The sequence below is a fragment of the Symphalangus syndactylus genome, chromosome 19 (assembly GCF_028878055.3).
Source record: "Symphalangus syndactylus isolate Jambi chromosome 19, NHGRI_mSymSyn1-v2.1_pri, whole genome shotgun sequence".
NCBI lineage: Eukaryota > Metazoa > Chordata > Mammalia > Primates > Hylobatidae > Symphalangus > Symphalangus syndactylus.
This window is the reverse complement of record NC_072434.2, coordinates 82,892,317-82,905,041: the sequence shown is the minus strand read 5'-3', so window position 1 is coordinate 82,905,041 and position 12,725 is coordinate 82,892,317. Positions and strand designations below refer to the sequence as shown.

General features: G+C 36.8%; 1 long non-coding RNA gene across 1 annotated transcript in view; it reads right to left on the bottom strand.

Annotated features, from left to right (window-relative positions):
• Positions 1-1,219: 1,219 nt before the first annotated feature.
• LOC129458365 (uncharacterized) overlaps positions 1,220-12,725 on the bottom strand; it is a 520,440-nt gene continuing 508,934 nt past the window's right edge. Inside the window, exon 4 of the long non-coding RNA XR_010114833.1 lies at positions 1,220-1,294. This is a non-coding gene — a long non-coding RNA (uncharacterized lncRNA). The remainder of the gene's footprint in view (positions 1,295-12,725) is intronic.

The window sequence follows — 12,725 nt, the reverse complement described above, 5'->3', positions numbered from 1 at the left end:
GCAAATGTATCAAACCCAAGGAGGAAGTTGTGGGAACCCTGATTTATAGCCAGTTGGTCAGAAGTTTGTGGTGGCCCAGACTTGCAACTGCGGTCTAAAGTGGGGGACTGTATTGTGAGACTAAGCCTTCATCATATAGAAAGCGTCACAATTGATTTAAATTAAAAGACATCTGGGTGGTATCCACTGCAGAACTGATTGGCTGGTGTGTGGGGAAACATGCCTCACACATCTCCTCTGGTATCGTCCGATACCAGATATGTGACCGCATGAGAGAAGAGAGTAGAAAAAGCACTTTTACGGTATTTTTATAGCTCTAACAGCCTACAATCTATTTCCTCTCTCTACAGGAGGTGCCTGGGAAAGACAGAAAAAGATGATTTGTTCCAAAACTCTTGCAAAATTGCTAATGGAAATACAGTAATGATATGTGGTAGTAATAGAATCCTTACATATGAAATGCTTTTAGCCGGTCGTACCTGGTCTACATAAGTTAATGAAACGTTAATAGGAAATAATCCTTAACAAAAGGGTTTCCTTTGTGCAAGTAATGTCCTGATGCATGTATTAGCCCCTTACATGTTAATTTTGAAATAAAAAATGTGTTAATAGAAGAAGAAAGGGCAGCTGCAGCTGGTCAGATTTCTCTATTTTTTTTCTGTTTGTTATAATTACCAGTATCCTTCACATTATCAGTAAAATTTGGTATTAGTTAGATCTATGATTCCTGTGACTCTGATTTGATTTGATAATTTGTATTGTCTAATAGTAAAGTTTTTAAAGCAGGCAAAGGTAAGGCATAAACTGGAGATTTTATGCAGTAATGATTTGGAAACACAAGATAATGCTTTGCACATAAGTAGAATGAAAATATTTTTTCGTTAATTTACTACAGCACTGTGATTCCCCACAGAATCCACTTCAATTTTGTGCTGTTTCTCATAGAATCCATTTCTGTTTTTCTTTCTATCATACTTGAGTCCATTTTATATAAAATTAGCTTAGCGAGAAGAGAGGGCAATTATCCAGTCTCAAAGCACACTAGACAGAGACATTTGCTTTTCTTCATATGGGAGAGATGCCTGAAGGAGGCACCTGCTATTGTCCATCTGTGGTCCATTTACATCTTGGTGAAGAACTTATAGGAAGAGAAGCACTTACAGAATGTGCAACATGCAGAGCAACCCTTCAAACAGTTACATAGAGTTAGAAATGTTAGGGCGTGATTTATTCCTCAGGCAGCATGAGATATTTATTCAGAGAGATTTGGCCGGGCTAGCAGTTCTTCTAAGTCCTAGATAAAGAGACAGTAATGAGCTTCAGCCAAAGAATAATCTTTTTTCTCTAAAAAGCTACTATTTATCAAGGCAGCTACTGGGTATTTAAAATAATTTTGTTAAAAAAATAAGTTCCAAATATATATCCTTGGGAAGCTATCACCGTTATTCACATTAACATATGCATACACATTTTAAATAATTTTTTATCAGATAATTATATGCACATTGACTCAGAGATGCACACACACAAATTTAATAGAGAAGATAATGTCTGTTTGTAAAATATGAGTTTATAGTTCCTCAGGCGTAAGTTTTACTATTTCCTTTTGTGTCATACTAGATTCCCTTTATCTCTTGGACCAAGTGTAAAAGAGAGACGATACAGTTTCCTGTTTCTTTTAGCTTCAAATGGCTGTCTAAAATGCCTTACCCATTAGACATAGTAATCCATACATACACAAATCCGTACACCTCTGTACATGGCATTTTCCTAATGCTATCTCTTCCCATCTTTGTATCTAGCAGACAATTTAACTTTTAATAAGCATTTTATTCAACACATATCATGTGCCAGGTACTATGAAAGACATTTGGAATGATTACATTTATTCAGAGATTGTATTTATTCACATTGCATGTATGACTACAGTTGTTAAATGTTAAGATGTTTTAAGGAAATGAGAGTTTTCTCTACCTCAAGTTTGAGAATATGAAATGCTTCACAAGTGTAACTAAAGGAAAACATTGTAGAGATTCATTTTTTGCACATGGTTTAAAGTACCTACTCTTCAAAGTTGTAGAATTGACATATTTATTACAAAGTATAGGCTTCATTGTGTTGAAATGCCAAGAGATGATGATTCTAGCAATGAATTGCTTTAAGTAAATTTTACTCATGGCATTGTTTTAAAAAATAGAAGATCAAATTTAAGAAACAGTTTCTTAACACAAAAAATAAATTGTTCATTCACTATTAAATGATAAGGATAAAGCTTTCAACTTGATGTTAAAAGAGCTTCAGTGTAGATGCTGGTTTTAGAATTTTTATCATTTTCGACTACATATTATTAAACAGAAATAGGGGAGACATTTTGCAATTGGTATAGTAGAGAATAATTGGGAAAAATTATTTTAACACAATATTTTAAACATTTAGCCTCCTTTGAGAACAGTGATGCAAAAATATTTTCTATATACTCTAATACAAGCAAATTTTAATCTCTTCATTGGATATTTTGAGTATTTAACATATTTAATTTACATCTGATTTTTTTATGCCTGTTTGGTAGATTCTGAAATCTTTTCCTCCACCTCTGTGGACCTGAAATGAATCTGAATCCTTTATCTGGGCCCTGAGTGCTATGGTTCAGTGGTTTAATCTCTGTCCCTGGGAGCACAACCAAATTCATCTCCATTGAAATCTTGACTCCTCTGTGACTTGGCTTTGCATCTGGGTTTCCATCTGTCACACATTTCACTGGGTTGTCTTTATTCTTTCCTGGTAGGCTGTTTAAGAAGAATTTTTTTTTTTTTTTTTAAAGAGTGGGCCCCGCCCATGTGCAGCTACTGCAATCATAATATGGTGACCGAAGATTTCCGGGATCCCCATTGTTGGGTGAATAAAATAGGATACATGAGAAATATTATAACTTAATCAGTGAGTTGATCTGTGTTGAGTATTTTGGAACCTTTTAAAAAGATTTTTTTTCCACTAGATAGATTAAGCCTGACTTTCAAGTTTAATGCATTCCTTTAATTCTCATATGCCTGAAACTGTCTCAGTAAGGCTCCAATGAGAAATCTCTCCTTTCTTACTTCTTTTAAAATTGTGACAATGAAGTAACACAGGCCTCTAAGATTATCACAATCAATAAATGGATCTTTTATATCACTCAACAGAATTATGTGGTGATATGGTCTTGCTACCATGAATTTTCATATCATTGTTCATTTAAAAAAATAATAATAAACCAGGAATTAGAATATCATTGACGCTATTATTTATAATATGAAGCCCAAGAGGAACATACTTAATTTAATGTTATGTTCACGACAATGACAAAATGTTACATTTGATTTAATATGCAGTTTGTGCAATGCCAAAATAAGCTGTGAATTATGCAAAAATAAATTGATTTGTTGTTTGTGTTGTAAATTTTTGGAAAACTAGGCAGGTCATCACAAATTTTTTTTCTAGATAATAACATCAGTGGATATTTCTATCTGTTCATTGCAAACACAAACATCTGTATAATTTTTATCTACCCAGTTATGATTCTTTATATATATATATAAGCATTTTTATTTGTTAGTTTGAGAATGTTGGGTATCATACATTTGTCTTAATTTGCACATATGTCAGAAAATATACAAGAGAAATTCAAGGGAAATTGAGAAAGGCAAAGGGATCATAGTCTGTTGTGGGTGCATGAGGAATAGGAAGTATTCATACCTGCCACACTCTTTTTTTGGGAGACTGTAAGTATCATTTCACAATTTTACAACACCTTATAGCTCTCTCCTAAGTTCTCTCTCACTCAATCTCTCTCTCTCTCTCCTCCTTCTTTTTCTTCACTATCTCTCTCTGGCTTTGAGTGTGGCTTTTTGTACTGTGTATTCTTACTATTTTACAGAATTCACGGAGAGAAGAATACGGAAGTTATGGTAAGATGTGGGAGCAAAAACCAACAAATTAAAAGACAATTTATCTTAAGAAAGTAGCTGGAGAGGTCTTTTAAACTAAAAAACTAAAAATCAGCTTAAGAGGTTTGCCACTTGCTTCAGTAAGCATCGGGATTTAGTGAAGATTTGCATACAAGGAAGCAATCCTGATCCCTCTGGTATTATGGAGACTACCAGAAGGTAGAAGACCCTATTGGAGCAATGGATACAAAGCAGGTCACTATGTAGAGATGTGGCCTCCTTGATCCACCCTAAAGCTTGGCCAACTCTTCCTTCCAGGATTCCAGAACCTCCCCACAGATGCCTGAACTAAGGCAGTGGACAGCCTTAGGAGACAAGCATTTGCTGGAACAGACGTTTCTCTTAATTTACATGAGACTATCTCCTGGGTAAGAAAATGGGCATGATGTGGTGAAGCAGCCCTGCCTTGGGAGACCAGGATACCGAATACCTTCAACATTCCCTAACAGTGTGGCCATGGGAAAGTCTCCTAGAATCTTGAGATTCCAACTCTTTACTTGGTAAAAGTGATCTCTAGGAATTGAAGGAAATCAAAATATTTCTCCCCAACATATTGAGGACTGTTAAAGACACAGAAAATATAGGGGGACACTGTTTCAGCCTCTACTTGCTTGACAAGACACCAATGCTTCCTTAATGGAGACAGCACTTGTTTATTGACCCAGAAAAGGTACCAGCAGGCACCGCAGGAATCTGAGAACAGATTTTACTAACTTCCCACATTTTCCTATCTTTTAAAACACTCGAACGCTCTCTCTTTTGTCTTGTTGCTATATAGGATTTTATGGCTCTTTGTTAAAATACTATTAGACAGGCTGGTCGCAGTGGCTCACGCCTGTAATCCCAGCACTTTGGGAGGCCAAGGAGGGCAGATCACAAGGTCAGGAGTTTGAGACCAGCGTGGCCAATATGGTGAAATCCCGTCTCTACTAAAAATACAAAAATTAGCTGGGCGTAGTGGCGGGCACCTGTAGTCCCAGCTACTGGGGAGGCTGAGGCAGGAGAATCATTTGAACTTGGGAGGCAGAGCTTGCAGTGAGCCAAGATCGCGCTACTGCAATCCAGCTTGGGAAACAGAGCAAGAGTCCGTCTCAAAAAAAAAAAAGAATTCAGTGTTGTCTTTACTTCAATATTTTCTCCAAGAATTCTCTAGTTTTAGCTCTTACATTTAGCTTTTTGATCAATTTTGAGTTAATGTTTGTATATGTTATGAGACAGGGGTCCAGCTTCATTACTTGCATATGGTTATCTGGTTGTTCCAGCATCATTTGCTAAAAATGAAAAGAAAAGAAAAACTATTTGAGCAAAGCCCTTAAGCCACTGACTTGAAAGAGAAATAATTTTTGAGCTGAGGTCTCTCTCTCCTGCATGATGGGTACAACACGGGTTAATATATGTCTATTTGTTTTGTTTTTTTTGTTTTGTTTTGTTTGAGACGGAGTTTTGCTCTTGTTGCCCAGGCTGGAATGCAATGGTTCAACCTTGGCTCACCGCAACCTCCACCTCCCGGGTTCAAGCGATTCTCCTGCCTGAGCCTCCCGAGTAGCTGCGATTACAGGCACCTGCCACTACGCCCGGCTAATTTTGTATTTTTAGTAGAGACGGGATTTCACCATATTGGCCAGGCTGGTCTCAAACTCCCGACCTCGGGTGATCCACTCACCTCGGCCTCCCAAAGTGCTGGGATGACAGGCGTGAGCCACTGCACCCAGCCGCTTGTTTTTGTTTTCTTAAACTGACTTTTGTTTTCAGTAGAGTGTCTCAACTAAGAACCCAAAAAGGGAAAGAAAAGAAACTATGTGTTCTCCCCTACAGAATCTTCTTGCCATCACTTTGTGAGATGACATGATTCAGAATTATCTCCTTGGCTTCTCATAGAGAGTTCCAAATCATGTCACCTTGCTTTGTGGAGAAAATGACCAGTTATGGATAGCAAGTACATTTGAAGCTGCTTCCGTTGCTCGGGGATCTAACAGTATGAGGCTCTGGAGAAGTTTTGCCCTTTCTCCCTAGGAGGGTGTGCTTTCTACAAACAGCCCATGTTCTGAGCTGCCTTCTTAAAGATGTGATTTCAGGAGCTCATTGCAGACCTCCTATGCAACTAGCCCATGAGTTCTTTGTGTCTTTAAGAACTTATCAAAGAACTCAGCAGTATGAGAGCAGATCAATACATAGAGAGTTTCCTTTAAGTCTTACAGAAACTCATTATTCTCCAGTCTCTTTTTCCACTTATAGTAGAGAGAATCAGACTTGTGGATATCCAGTTAACTATCAATACCTTTAAAATATGTGAACAAGTAGTCCATCTGAATAATGATACCAAATGTCAAGGCTTTTAAAAGTGCTTAACTTTAAAGGTCCTTTGCAGTTGTTCAGACCCAGATTCTCAGTTCAGTCAGCAGAGAGACAAGGAAAAAATGAGGAACACTTTTCTCGTGCATAAATATTCACTGGTTTTTGAAATACTACTGATTCCTTGGATAAGAAAATAGGTCAACTTTATAGCTTTTTGTCTCCTAATTGATTTCCCACCACAAACAGTGGCTTGTGCCTATAATCCCAGCTACCTGGGAGGCTGAGGTGGGAGGATCACTTGAGCCCAGAAAGTCAAAGCTGCAGTGAGCTATGATCGTGCCACTGTATCCTAACCTCGGTGACAGAGTGACACACTGTCTCTTAAAAAAAAAAAAAAAAAAAAAGATTTCCGTGAATATGCTGGTAAACCAGGAGATACAGAACTACTTGCCTCCAATTAGAACTCAAGCCCTCCTATAGCCTCTGCTAGGTGCTCGCTTCTTATTCAGAAGGAGGACACATTTTCACCGTCTGTGGGGTGATCGGACAGCATTCATGAACACACTTTAAAGGAACACTGTAGGCTGTGTAAAAAATCTCCCTAAATAAATGATAAGGGCTTTTGTGAAATCCACATTACTGTGGGTTTTGAGCTCTGAGCTACCATATTCATACAACAGAACTCTAGTACTTCACACAGTATTAATCCTTTGCATTTTGTAACTTAGAAATCTGCTTTGAGAGATCAATTCAGTAGTTTTTAACTTTTCCATTAAATATTATTTGAAATGCTTTCAGGCAGCCCTTGCTTATCCTCTGATGTGTGATACATTTTCTGGGTTTTTCCTTGCAAAATCAGATCCCCTTCTTTCAGTTAGCTACAAAGTGTTAGAATATTAAATGGTTATATTTGCCAATACCATACTGTACTCTAGAAATAAAGAGAGCTAAGAGTTACAGAAGACATGTTATCAAGTTTCTAGCAACTTCAAAAGCATGGAAAAGTTGGCACGAGGAAGATTCTGATTTGTTTTAAAAGTGACACAGAGCACGTTTTTGAAGTTAGAGATAAATTGGCCATTTGAAATGAGGAAGCTATGCAATGTAGATCTGCTTTGAAACTGCAGTAAGGATCACAGAACAATGCCCCATTCTGATGAATAAGTAGAAACTAGGAAACAGAAAAGCATGTCATGTCTCCGTAAAGTTTGCTTGCTGGCACTATTCCTGCTTCAGCATTGAAAAAGTACACTCATTAACCAACTGAACACAACAACAGTGCCTTCCACAGTTAAGTTATGCTGCTTTAGGCATACTAAATTAGCTCTCTCCTGAAGTCTGTCCACAGCTTCAGAAAACGATTCCTGGAAATAAGGAGTATTGTGTGGATTTGAAATGAATCAGAAAGGAAATGAAAGTGAAACTTGGGAAAGAAGAAGCTTGGGTTGTGTTCATACAGCAGCATGTCATCCTGACAATATACAGAATGGCCACTACACAGTGCACTATACTGAGTAATGACAGGGCTAAAGATAGTGTCATGAATTGAAAGCCTTTGCAATATAAGCGGAAATATAAAACACAGAAACAAGTACAAAATGAGAAAAACATATCCAAAGTTGGCATTCCATGCCAATAATGCCTAGGTAAAAGACACAGAAGAGTAGAGAGAGGATAATTAGAAAAATATGACATTGCAATAAGAAAACAAAAACCATTGCTATAGAAAAGAGAATTAAATTCAATTTAATTTATACATATCAGGTACACTAAATGGAAGACACTGAACGAGGTACTAGGGTTGCTGCAATAAACTCTACTCTATTCCTACAGTAACAGATACAAAGAAAACAGAGGGAATCTGTCATCATTATGGTTCCACAAACATTTTTGCTTGGACAATGAATCAACATTGGGTGGTAAGGAGAAATAAGACAGATAAGATAGGAAGCTCAATCTAAAACATATACTTGACATTTTAAATGCACACATGTGACTGTAGAGGAGAAGATGAAATTGATTGGCCTGGAAATACATTGAAAATTTGTGTCATTAGAATAACACTGGGCCAGGAGTGCGAGCGTGGAGTCTGCAGTCAGGGCTCTATCAGTATTCAATGATCACTCTCTCTGTCACATTGACCATATGGCAAGTCAAATCAGGCTTTCAGGAAGCCAGGGTGACATGTCTGTAATGGAGTGTTGTATTCCAGTACTTCACACCTAATGCACTCTCTTAATAAAACAGGGTGGCCACCCTTGATTCTGTGGAAGGAAAAAAAATGAATGAACAATGGGAAGAGTCCAAAATTATAAGAAAAGTATTTCTTCTCTGTGCTACCGCTACAAAGCTCTTGGTTTCTCATTATACAATGAAGTTACACAATTTAGTAATGGGAAAACAGATAGTAAATGCACATTTCACAACACAGCAAGACAATGCTTTTCACAGATGGCTGAGCACTGCAGGAATGTAAGGGATCCCCGTACGTGGAAAGGATCTACTTCAATTCCATACCTCAGTCCTTCACCTCCAGACATACAGGGTGACAGAATCAAGACATAACGCTATTTGTAAATTAAATATTGGCGTGTCACAACACCATGGTCAAGCTCTCAGCATAAAAAAATCAGCTTTGAAAGAGAAAAGGCAAATTCACACACAGTGGCCCTGGTATCTGGCCTGTGCTCATGTGTTTAGGGAACAACATTTTGGCTCCCTGAAATATTTTAACACACGCATATATTTAAATAAATTATAATAAGGCAAATGTCATCATGCCAAAGCATCATTATGCTAAGACAAGAGGTTAATTTATTTAGTGAATAGAGTCTAAATGGCATTTGGTACAAAGTGGATCCAGAATATTGATAAAGTACAGTTCTCAAGCAAAAAGTTATTTTTTTGTGCTTGTCAACACTTTATGTAACTCATTAATGAAAGAACCAGAGGGTAGACTAAGGGAAATATTCAACAGCATTTGAAAAAAATTGAGATCTATATAGTCATTTGTGTAAGGGATGTGTAAACAAAATTGCTAAATTAGAAGACTGGTTGACTTTTTACAGATTGTGAAATCACAGTATTTTATAAATTTCTGCAGATTAAATTCTAACCTTGACTATGGACTGTTGGCCAAATTAACTGTCACAATAAACTTCAGATGGCACACAAGCAGACTTATCGGAACATGCATGAACTTTATAAAAAACATATATTGTTATCCTCGTTTTACTTTTTCCAAGTCTGAAATACATTTTTGTGTCACAAGGAGAACCCCCTGATTGTATTCATTTTCCTTTTTCCACCCTTTGTGTTTTTGATAGCGCAGGCGCAGCCTCGGGCTCAGTTAAATGTACCCACTAGATTCTAAAAATGATGACAACCATTGAGGAAATCTAGTCACCCCCTTTATTTTACTCATATGAAAACTTACAGCTCACATGGAAACAGAAAGAAAGTTTTCATGAAAGTTTCTTTCATAAAGGAAGTTTGTGAAAGAAAGGCTTAACATCTTACCCAGCCATATACCCTTTCAGAAGCAGGAATGGAACTGGACCCCAGGGAGTCTGACTTTGTTTCAGGACTCTTCCTAATGCAACATCCTTATCGGTATAAAAGTTTTAAGCTGTTGTATGCGTTTCGTGAGCTTTATGCATTTTGTATAGTATTACCTGTGGGGGCAGGGCAAGAAGCTTTACAATGGAGTTGTCACTACATGATTCTCACATTTGCATTATTTCTGTGCTTTTTAGATTCTATCTTAACTAAGTTTTAAATGCTAGAATGTAAGGGTTAAGCAGGTACAGCTCTCATTCTAATTTCTACCATGTATGGCAGGTAATTAAACTGTAGACGATGGTGCCCCAGGCGAAGGTGCCCTCAATGATTTACTATTCAGGGTCCTAATAATTTGACATTCCAAGAACAATACAGCTAAAACAAAGACTGAAACACTAGGAGCCATAAAACTGCTAGTATAATTCAAGACATCTAATCTGGGGGGAGAAAATCGAGAACCAATGGCTCTAACAGTGAGTCATCTGTTAGCATTCCCAAGCTCTGAACTGTAGCTTTAAGGAAGAAAAACAAATATCCTCATTTTGCATGTGAAGTTTCAAATCTAATGTGTTTCTGTTTCTGCATTTTAACACCTATATGCTCTGTAAAAAATATTCAATGTATTATTTTCCCAAGTTTTATCATATGACAGGGCTTCAACGTCTTATATTAAATCAGTTCTAAACTAAACAAGTGATTTTCCTCATACAAAATAAAAGTTGACACATTAAACAAGTGGTAATGAGGGTTTCAGGCCATAAATATCAAAGCATTTTTCAAACTTAAAAACAAAATTTGACATTATGGAATGTCTATATTCTTTTCATGTTTTGTTTTGTTTTGTCTCGGGGGACGAAAAATGGCATAATACCGAAACTCATCTTTATTTTATCTGTTGAATGAACCATTGAATATAAATGGTTACTAAAGTCTGCTTTTTTAATAGTAATGTAATAGAAGGAAAATGAAGGATTCTAGAATCTTGAAACTGGAGAAAACAATTGGAAGAAGCCAAGAATCCTAAATCTCACTCACATCCTCTAGATTGTTAGCAATCATTTATGCATAAAAATTCAATTTCCCTTTGCCATTTCCTTTTTATCAGCTAATAATAAACGTGTGCACTGGATGGATGTAATTAACTTTCCTATAGACAATACAATGTAGAAGTCTATCTAATTATTTGGGTCTAGATTATTTTAAATAACCAACCTGACTCTAAGTGAGCATAAACACAAAGCTCTGTCTACTACTACTAATAATATGTTGAAAATAAGGTATGGACAGCATAATCATTGTAATAATAATTATCACTGTAAAATAAAATATTTTTAAAATAGCTCCCTATAACTTCAGCAGTTTTTAACTCTTTAGAATTTCTGCTATTCACAGGGAGATCCATGCAGGATGTTGTTCATGGGCAAAACAGTCAGACACTACTCCAAGCGATGGGACATAATTAGGTCTTTGTGTGTCTCGTCTTATAGACTAGTGAGAAATGTAACATCTGGTATTCATCAGTTATAACAACTGCTTCCATTCTAGTGTTTTTATTTCAAACAACAACACACTGCATATGGCCTTGAGTCCAAAGCATGGACACCTTTATTTTGGAATGTAAATCTGTGGAATCTAAAAGAATCCTTACAGGCAGAGAAGAGAATGGTGGTTACCTGAGGCTGGGGGTGGGGAGAATAGGGAAGTGTTACTCAAAGCACACAAAGCTTCAGAAAGGATGAATAAATGGTAAGTAGGTGAGGTGGAAGGTATGTTAATTAGCTTGGGCCAGTTCTTCCACATTATCTGCATATATCAAAGCATCACTTGGTATCCCATAAATGTATAGAATTATAATTTGTTGATATTTAATAAGATAAAATTTAGAAAAATGAAAGAATAAGAAACACAAAGCTATACCAGACAAACAGGAAAGGAACTGATCTTCTCTTTTTTAGCATTAATCAGATTGACGCCTCATTTTCTGTTAACAGTCTAACAAAATTCCAAGGACGCAAGTCTCCTTGGACTATCCTCTATACTTTTACGGGGGTTCTAAAATCCCATGGCAATGCTGTCAATCACTCAGTAATGCCACAGATATTTATGGAGCACATACTATAAGCCAACACTGAATGAGAAAGGGAAAGTTCCAGTTCTTTCTGAGTTGGCATTCTAGTGCGAGAGATAGGCAGTAAATAAGGAAATATAACTGAAGGAAGTGATGAGTGCTAAGAAGAAAAATGAAACGGGTAAACTAATATGAAGCTACCCACCCAAATGGAGGAAATGTTATTTTACATGGTGTCCTCATGGAAGACCACTCTGAGGAAACACTATATAAACAGAGACTGAATTAAAATAAAAGAATAAACTAGATAATGATCTGGAGGAAGAAAGTTCAGGCAGTGAGAACAGCCAGCCCAAAAGTCCTAAGCAAGGAAGTGTTAGAGGAACCAAGAGAAAGCCCACAAGGCTGGGCAAGAGCTCACATGTGACATAAGATGTCTGGAATTTAGGAAAGGACAACTTTATGTAGAATTTATAAGCTATGTGCACAGTTGGGATTTTTTTCCCCAAATATGCTGGCAAGCCTTTGGAGAGTTTTGAAAAAGCAAATGGTGTAGTTTGATTTACATTTTTGAAAGATCACTCTGCTGCTGTGTATGAAAAAGAGTATAGAAGAGAACAGAAGAATGGATGCAAATGAGAATGTTATTAGGTAAGAATAATGGTAGATTTATTAAAATTTTGGCTATGAAGTTAATGAGATCTAGTTGAATGCTGAATATGTTTTAAAGGTAGAGCTCCTGAGATTTGCTGATAAATTTAATGTCAGGTGGTAAGTGGGGAAGTTGAAACAACAGTAAACCTGTTTGTTGTTGTTGT